Here is an 8,251-nt window from a genome sequence, read left to right on the forward strand (position 1 = left end):
CCAGATAGACCTGGCAAAAAACCCCTGCCTGAAATCCTGGAGAACTGCTGCTTAGCCCACACTGATGGGACTGTGTACGAGGCAACTTCTTATAACATTCCTGTCTGCTGAACTGACTGAGGCAGGCCGCTTCACAAAAGTGGCTCACTCATATGTGTACAAAATTTTAACCCTTCAACCATATTTTTAGGGCACTTTACAAAACAAATAAAAAAAATGATAAAATGCAAGACATACTACAGTCATAACAACAGCTGTAAAGTCACACTTTAAAATCTTGGGAGGAAAAAAAAGGGTAGGACTTTGGGTTGTTTGCCAATGGAGCAGCAATGCAGGCACACCAGGTGGGCTTCCTGTGGAGGTAATTCCACAAAAGTGTATACTGAAAGGGAGGTGGGTGATATTTAAAAAGCCTTCCTTTTAAAAACCCAGTGGGCAAAATGGGCTAAAGGGCTTTCCTGCGGAATCCTGTACACGTGTGTACTCAAATGCAAGTTCCACTGAGCTACATAGGGCTCATTCCTAGGTTATAAGTGGGTACACGATCTCAGCTTTCCATAGCGATTAAAGAATTAGAGAAAAAACAGTGACGGCACCAAGCAAACACCAACAAGCACGCGTAAATACACCCATACACAAACACCAGCCTTCTCCCCATAAAATGCCCCCCTTACAACCATCAAATGGACGCTCCGTTCTCTAAAATCGTTCCCAGGCAGCATCAGCAGCAGGTGCATCTCCGAAGCAGGAACACATAACACTTTTCCTCAGGCAGCCTCACGTTTGGCCACGACTCGAGAGCCAGAAACTGTCGCCTATCTGACTTCCCCTTTCCCTCCAAAATTCCCGCCTTTCCTCCGCTCTCGGACATTCAAAGGAAGGAGAGAGGGTCTCACTTGAAGGGATGACGACGGTCTCCTTACCTGCCACAGCTCTCGGCGTTACAAGGAGGCACCGTTTCCTGGCTGCCTCAGCACCAACTTCCTGGTTTAGGCACTGCTCCCGGGCGCGGTTTCGTTTCATTCAAGCCGAGCCAGTCCTTGGGTACTAGTACTAGAACAGCGGCAGAAGAACCGGCTCTGCTCCTCGGGGCCTCCTCCCTCTCGCTCTGACGGCAGCAGCTGAAAAAGAAAGCAGCTCCAAGGCATGGCTCGAGGCGGCAAATGTCAAAACTTCTGTCAGGGAGCTAAGCCTTTTCTTTTCCTATCTTAATAATAAAAGCATATGCCTTGTCTGAGCCTCAACCAGAGCTTCTTATTGATGGGTCCATTGGGGAAAGCTCATAGCTTTGGCACTTTTTTTTAAAAAAAACTAAACAGCTGTTAGCTGTGTCGGTTTAAGAACTGCCTGTCCGGTAGAAATCTAACAGGGGCAGCTATCCTCAGTATGAGGTGCAGTGACAAAGGAAACTGCACCAGTGAAATGTCTATCACAGAGCTTCTGTCAGCAAAACAGACTGCAACCTTAATTGTATATATCATGCTCACTAACTTCAGAACTTCCCTATCAGTTTGCAAATGCAGGACATCTTTGAGACACATAGGTAGTAATAACGGAAGCTATAGTGCTTTTTGAATATGTACATCCTTTTCTCTCACTACTAATTACTGTCAACTGAAATACATCAGAGATTGTGTCAATGACTTTTTCATCCTCCAAGCAGTGTATGTGAAATGCGCACCCACTGCAGCCCAGTGTGTTCTATATGTTTCTTTTTATCTCATAAGCTAAAAATATTAGCTTATTATTGCTGTTATTTATACAGTGTCCTCAAAATACAGTGTATTTACAACACAAGCATGAACAGGAGAGAGAATAAGAATCCAATCGTATGCATGTTTACCTGGAAATAAGTCCCATTGAGTTGAATGGGTCTTACTCCCTAATATGCATAAGAATGCAACCTAAAGCTGATCATCCTCACCACAAGTCCCAGGGCGGGTTACAACAACTTTAAAATGCGACATTAAAAACAATTTAAAAACGTAAAAATTATACACAATTACCTTGGAATTGCTCTGTGAAGTATAGAGGGGCTTGTGTGCAAATATGCATCAGGCTGAATAAAATAGTATTTATGGTCCATAGATAAACAATCATAGTATACAGATATGAAAGCTGCAATCGTATGCACGCTTATTTGGGAGTGAGTATCACAGAATGTAGTGGTATTTCCTTCTGAGCAAACATACAGTAGCTTGGACCAAAGACTCACAGAACCTAATCATATGCATGTTTATTCAAGAGTAAGTGGGCATAGGATTTCAGTCTTAAGAAAGGAAAGACCATTCCTCAAAGAAAATCACAAGTGGGACCTGGAAGGTAGGGTTGTTGTTGCAGTTTGAAATGCTCCTGTTCAGGCATCTAGGCAACCAATCATGCCTTCTTCCAGACCACTCCCATCTGGTCCCCCATACCATTTTTCCAGCTCCCCCTCCCACCAACAGCCAGTCCAGCATTCCATCTTCAGTCCTCATTGAGCTGTTTGGGGGTCTCTGCCCCAGTGGGCCTTTCCCCCTACAGGATTTTTGTACTTCTGCAAACCTTGGGATTTCCCCAATACTGCTGACACCCCCCTCCTGTGTGTGGTTCGTGCCATTTTGGAAACATAAAAATAAACACTTGGATAAGGAATTTGTTATTATATAGGATGATATGGCTCCTAGCTGAAATACCTCCCTTGCTTCAGGGGGAAACTGTTGCTCATCTCTTATGTGGTCTCACATTTTGTCCTTTCCACATCAGCTTAGATATGCTGGCCAGCTAGTCAGGCAAGGCGAGAAGGGTTCTTGGAGGCAGATCTATATGCAACTGAACTGATAAAGGCTAGCTTCCTGTGCCTGGAGGCCAGGGGAGGCTGAGGTAACAGCTTCTTAGAGGCTTGTATTCCTTGATTTCATGCAGATGGACACCTATATAGGAAAACCACACAGAGAATGAGAAACTTCTGTCCTTTTTTACAGGCATTATATCAGATTATGAAATATAATGTTCTTTAATTTATAGCCATAGTAATACTTGGCATTCATATATCACTTTTTCCTAATGATTAACATGTTTTTTCAAGTAATCCTTGAAACAATTCTGTAATGAAGGGCAGTTTTATTATGCCAGCATTATACCTTGGGAGGCTAAGGCTGCAATCCAATGCAAGTCTACTCAGAAGTAAGCTCTGTTGGGTTCAGTGGGACATATCCCAAGTAAGTGTGCATTGGATTGCAGCCCAAAAATCGTAGCTTGCCTAAGACTTGCCTAAGGCCAGCTATATGAGCTGAGATTTAAACCAGACATTTCTAGGTCATAGATAGGCTCTTGGCTACTATCTTCTCAGGAACAAGCATTTGTTTATTAATACATTGCTTTCTAGTTTTAGATCACAGTTTTTGCACAAACCAAAACAAAATCAGCTATGCTCACAGAGAAAATTCTATTTACCCAAAGCATGTTGCCACCCTCTTCTACTAACATCCAAAAGGATTGTGGCATTCTGATGTGCAAATGTGAAAACTGCAAATAAGAATGTAGCATACCTTGACCCAACATTTCCTGCCATGCAAATAAGTCATTGCTAAGTATTACTGCAGACAAGACAGCTGGTATAGCACAGTGGGGAGGAGAGCCTGGCTGGGAGTCCAGAGTCTGTAAGTTCAAATCCCTGCTTGTGTCTCCTGGGTGTAAAGGGCCAGCTAAAGATCACCCCCACAGTGAGTGGCTCAGGGGTTACGTGCCCTACCACCTGTGCAGCTGTGGGCAAGCTGCATAGTCCCAAGGAGCCCAGTTGCCACCCAGCTGACAGTTGCAGACAAGGAAGGGACTGGCTTCTGCAGCTGTGGCAAGCTGAGCAGGCCCTAGTCAGCTGGGGAGGACTAGCCACAGAGGGCGGCAATGGTAAACCCCCTCTGAATACTGCTTACCATGAAAACCCTGTTCGTGGGGTAGCCATAAGTCGGGATCGACTTGAAGGCAGTCCATTTCATTATTTTTTTCACTGCAACAAAGCTGTTCCTATCTTTTCAATCTATTTGTGATGTGGACATATTATACTAGGAATGAACAACTGGTTTATCCTTGAAAGTCACATCAGAAATACGGCATGAGGCAAATGTCTCTGATAATTTCCAGATATTAATTTCACAGGATTAACATAATTCTCATACAATCATGTAAACATGGTGTAATTAGTTGGCAATAAACTAATTTGTACATTGTTTTCCAATTAGTATGAAAAATGAGGGCCAACCCTTAGTAAATCTCTAAATTGTTTATGATTTAGAAATCATAACACCTGAAATTAGTAATTGGTTTTGTGATCTAATTAAGACAATAGCATACTTTTGTTGTAAATGAAATAGCTTGCAGCCCTGAGTTACAAGACATTATAAACCACATACCACTGTTTTAAATGATTTGCAAGGTATGCACATGATTTACTTGTGTATTGGGAGCTACTATTGTAAAAAGAAAAAGAGGAAAGCCAAATGCATGTGAAATACACATTGATGCCGGTGTGTTTCACAATATTTCCACTTGTCTCTTTTGTTCTAGTTTCTTTCCTACAATCATACTGTAACTTATGCTGTTTACTCACCACTGTATCCTAGTGCGAGTCCAGGGCCTACCCAGCCTCTCTAAATCCAGATGTTGTGGAAAAATAGAATTCAGCATCATCAAAATACTGATGACACTTTGCCCTAAATTCCCTAATGACTGCTCCTAATGACTTCATGCTGATTGTTAAACAGCATTGTGGATAAAACAGTGCCCTATGATACACCACAACATATCTGCTACGGCTCCAAAAACCACTCTCCAAATATATTTTTTGTACTTTGCCCCATAGGTAGGACTGGAACTCTTGCAGCACTATGCCTCCAACATCCATCCCATGGAGCCACTCCAGAGGGATACCATGGTCAAAGCTGCAGAAAGATCAAGAAGTAGGAGCAAGGTTGCATCCCCCTTGTCCTGCTCTCAATTATAGATCTTCCATAAGGGTGGCCAAAACCGATTTGGTCCCATGACTAGGCCTGAACCCAGACTGGAATAGGCGATAATCCGTATCATCCCAGAAAGCCTGCAGTTGTCACACCACGACTCTCTGTACCAGCTTCCCTAAGATGGGGATGTTTGCAACTGGTTGGTAGTTAGTCCAAACCAACCAAGTCCAGAGTTGGCTTCTTTTGGAGTGGCCATATCATCACCCCTTTCAAGGCCTAGGAACCACCCCCCATGCAATGAAGCATTAACCACACTGCAGACCTAAACAGTCAAACCCTGTCTGCTAGATTGAATAAACTAAGAGGGACAGGGTTCAAGAGGTCACATGATTGTACGCAGAATAGACTCACATACATATATATTAATCTATGTACCTGTGATTCTGGTTAGATTCTGCTGGCCAGATCACACAAAGGTGTCTCAAGGTTACATATTGTTCATACAAATTTTGTCTAAGAGTCTTTCTCCAAGATGCAATAACAAACCCTTACATATTTTATAACAACACCATCCTATACATGTCTACTTCTGTAAATTCCTCGTTTTAAACAAGGTTAACTCTCAGGTGAGTGTGGGCTGGGACTGATGGCAGTCCAAAACAACTATAGGGCTCCAGACTGAAGAAGGCTGGTATATATAGGACTGCTGCATAACATGTTAAAAATGTTTTTCCCTTCTTCCTTTCACAGGAAAAACTGTATTTCTGAAATAATTAACTCTTCCATGTAGTTCCATGTTCTGGCAGTACTAAAATGTTCTGCAATTTCCCATAATTGTTGCCATGGTTCTGCTAAATTTAGTTGCCGGAAGCCTCTCTCTCTCTCTCTCTCTCTCTCTCTCTCTCTCTCTCTCTGTCTCGTCTGTTACTGCACGTATGGCTGGAAATTTATTTGAAATTTCCACCAGGACTACTTCTACACTATTTTTAGTTTAAAAATGCAGCTTGCATCTCCAATATCACATACATTCCCAGTTGAAAGGAAACATAAAAGAAATCTCCAGCAATGAGTGCATCCTCCTCCATGTGCAAATGTATATTTTTTGGATCCCAGCCTATATATTTCTTATATTTATAACCCACCTTCTTTCATCATAGAACCCAAGGCGGCATACATGTGGTTCCCAGACAGTCTCCCATCCAGGCACTGATGAGACCCATACCTTAGCTTCAGTGAGGCAATAGCCTGATATACCTTCAGACCATAGCCTAGGACCTTGATATATGATTAAAAAAAAATAAATGTAGAAACTAATACAGTGATTTTCAAACTTTTCATCTGACAGCACACTGACAAGGCGCTAAAATTGTCAAGACACACCATCAGTTTTTTAAGATTGTGTTTAAAGTTCAATAACTAAAATTTTAATTGTGTTATTTAAAAAAAAAAAACAAATCAGTGGGAAATCTGTGCTTGGTGATTTTTCATGATGTCCCTTGTCCGAGGGCGGATGGTTGACAAGCATACCCTCAAGTCCTCCTCCAGTGTTTGAAGCCGTGACCTGTTCTTGCTCTTCATTGTGTTCATAGCAGAGAAACCAGCCTCACACAGATAAGATGTTGAGAAAGGAAGAAGTGCTTTAATCGCCATCTTTGTGATAATGGGGTATTCCTCTAGGAGAGACAACCAGAATGAGGCCATATCTGTTGATGAGTGTTTCAGTTTCAGTCCTCTATTATTTCTGATTTCCGTCAGCTCATCTTCTTCTGCAACAGTTAATTCTGCTGACTCGCACGCACTTAACACAAATGGATCTCTCACCCAGTCCAAGAAAGATACATCAAGTGATGGGAAATACTTTTCGATGTTTTTACTCAGCAGTGACAAACTGTAGAATTAAATTGACAAGATTTTTGTCCAGTCTGCAACTTTTTGTCAGTTCAAACATTTCAACTTTTTTTTATTCTAGCTCCCTACAGTGTTAGTTTTTCCTTAAAGGAGATAACTTTGTCAGTACAAGTAAGAATATTTTCATTCTTTCCCTGCATACTCTTGTTAAGAGTGTTCAAAGCTTGGAAAATGTCAGCTAGGAATGCAACTTTATTGCACCAGGTCTCATCACTAAGCAGGTCAGCCAGCTCAGACTCTTCTGATGTAAAAAAAATTAGAAGCTCTTCCCTCAGTTCATACAACCTTGAAAGCACCCGCCCTCGAGATAGCCATCTCACTTCCGTGTGCAGTAGAAGTTGTGTGTGAGCAGCTTCCATGGCAGAACACAGTACTGAAAACAACCTTGATTTTAATGGCCTACTCTTGATGTGGTTAACCATTTTGATCATCTCAGCCAGTACTTTTTGGAGTTCAGGTAGTACTGATTTTGAAATGAGGGCCTCTCTGTGCAGGAAACAGTGCATAAAAACAATGCCAGGGTTCTTTTGTTTGGCCAGTGCCATGAATCCTCTTAGGCTTCCCGACATAGAGGGAGCACCATCTGTGCAGATGCTGATGCATGATTTCCATGACAAATCGTCAGAATTGAAATAGATGTTGACAACATCAAAAATGTCTTGGCCTCTTGTTGTTTCTGGAAGTGATTTGCAAAATAACAATTGTTCTATGATGTCTCCATTAAAAACAAACCTGCCGAATGCTAGGAGTTGAGCTTTTCCAGTGATGTCAGTTGACTCGTCCAACTGGATAGCAAAGAAATCGGCTTCTTTAATGTTAGCTATCACTTGTGACTCAATGTCTTGAGACATGTCCTGTAATACGCCGACTAACAGTGTTATCTGACACAGGAATTTTCAAGATCTCTTTTTCATATGTTTCGCCAAACATAGTATTTACAATTTTACAGCATGCTGGTAAAATTACTGACTCCGCAATTGTATGAGATTTCAAGTTTTTTGATACAATTTTGGCAATGGCATAGCTTGCTTCTTGAGCTTTGTCAGAAATAGTTGTGATTTTGGCAGAGCTTGGAAAAGTTACTTTTTTGAACTACAACTCCCATCAGCCCAACCCAGTGGCCATGCTGGCTGGGGCTGATGGGAGTTGTAGTTCAAAAAAGTAACTTTTCCAAGCTCTGGATTTTGGTAAATTGTTTAGCCTGACGTGTTTGATCAGCTATAACCCTTTTAAAATAATCAGTTGGTTTCTCGCATAAATGTAAGTGCTTTGTGTGAAGGTGTCTTTTCAGCTTACTTGGAACCATAGCTTGGTTTGCCAGTTTCTCACCGCAAACAACACACTTAGGACGTGGCACTTCTTCTCCCAATGAAATTAATCCGAAGGATAAATAGTCTTCATTATAC

At 41.8% G+C, this 8,251-nt stretch overlaps 1 protein-coding gene across 4 annotated transcripts in view; it reads right to left on the reverse strand.

The window, feature by feature from the left end:
* Positions 1 to 1,176, reverse strand: part of SLC37A1 (solute carrier family 37 member 1) — a 48,178-nt gene extending 47,002 nt beyond the window's left edge. For 2 of the 4 annotated variants that reach the window (XM_061629457.1, XM_061629456.1), the window contains exon 1: positions 924 to 1,173. The gene's annotated coding sequence lies outside the window, so the exon portion shown is untranslated. The other 2 variants (XM_061629454.1, XM_061629458.1) reach the window with 2 other exon arrangements.
* Between the last annotated feature and the right edge of the window lie 7,075 nt (positions 1,177 to 8,251).

This window comes from Rhineura floridana, chromosome 5 (assembly GCF_030035675.1).
Source record: "Rhineura floridana isolate rRhiFlo1 chromosome 5, rRhiFlo1.hap2, whole genome shotgun sequence".
Taxonomy (NCBI): Eukaryota; Metazoa; Chordata; class Lepidosauria; order Squamata; family Rhineuridae; genus Rhineura; species Rhineura floridana.